This window comes from Camelus bactrianus, chromosome 3 (genome assembly GCF_048773025.1).
Source record: "Camelus bactrianus isolate YW-2024 breed Bactrian camel chromosome 3, ASM4877302v1, whole genome shotgun sequence".
NCBI classification, from domain to species: Eukaryota; Metazoa; Chordata; class Mammalia; order Artiodactyla; family Camelidae; genus Camelus; species Camelus bactrianus.
Genome location: NC_133541.1, coordinates 33875648 through 33876711, shown reverse-complemented (window position 1 = coordinate 33876711; position 1064 = coordinate 33875648). Strand labels below are relative to the sequence as shown.

The 1064-nt window shown below is 33.5% G+C and overlaps 1 non-coding gene across 1 annotated transcript; it reads left to right on the top strand.

Moving 5' to 3' along the window:
- The first annotated feature begins 707 nt into the window (after positions 1-707).
- On the top strand, positions 708-781 carry LOC123611672 (small nucleolar RNA SNORD28). The gene has a single exon (XR_006718774.1). It is a non-coding gene; the product is annotated as a small nucleolar RNA SNORD28 (small nucleolar RNA).
- Positions 782-1064: the final 283 nt, after the last annotated feature.

The window sequence follows — 1064 nt, the reverse complement described above, 5'->3', positions numbered from 1 at the left end:
CACCCCAAATTTGATATGATTATTCAATATTGTTCAGATCAATGCAAAGACATGTGTATTAGTTTCCTATTTTTGCTGTAACAAATTGTCACAAACTTAGTGGCACAAAATACATACATTTATTACCATACAGTTCTGTAGACCAGAAGTTTGACAAGGATCTTACTGGGCAAAAATCAAGGTGTTGACAGGGCTGCATTCCTTTCTGGAGGCTCTGGGGGAGAAGCCTTTCTCAGCTTTTAGAGGCCGCTTATATTCTTTGGCTCAAAATCAGAAGTGGCCACTCGAGCCCTTCTATGTCTCATTTCTCTGACCTTCTTCTGTCATTACATCCTTCTCAGAGTGAAGCTGAGAAAGATTCTCTACCTTTAAGAAGTCATGTGATTATATGGGGCCACTGGGATGATTTCCTTATTTTAAGATCAGCTGATTAGCAACCTTAATCCATTTTCAACCTTAATTTCCTTTTACATATTTACAGGTTCCAGAGACCAGGACCTGGACATCTTTGGGAGGCCATCATTCTGCCTGCCACAACATGGAACAAGAATAGAAGGTAGGATTTTTTTAAGAAGCTGGGATATAATTGTTAATATTTACAGATAGTAAGATGATACTACAGCCTATGAGGAGTATGATGATATATATATTTTTTCCGCTTTCTAAATTTTTCTGTCATAAGTATCTTTATTAAAGAAAAATAATGAATCAGATAATTTGGTTGATATGCCAATCTTCTGTGCAGTACCACAGTTAATAGCATGTTAGAGTTCTAATGGCAGTTTCTGTTAATGAAAAATAATGAACCTTGTATTCAAAATAGTAAAATTATTAGGTACATATCTATAAAAAAGGAACTTTACTGACAAACAAAATAATATTTGAAAAAGAGAAGCATACTAAGTCCGGAGACTATAAATTCAATCATTTCAGAATTAATTTAGAAGTTCAATGTTATTTTGATAAAGTTACAATGGGGGACATTTTTAACATAATATTCTTTTGGAATTGAACCATGTTTTAACAAAATGCGTTTAGTAGAATAAACAGTTTAAACAATTTAG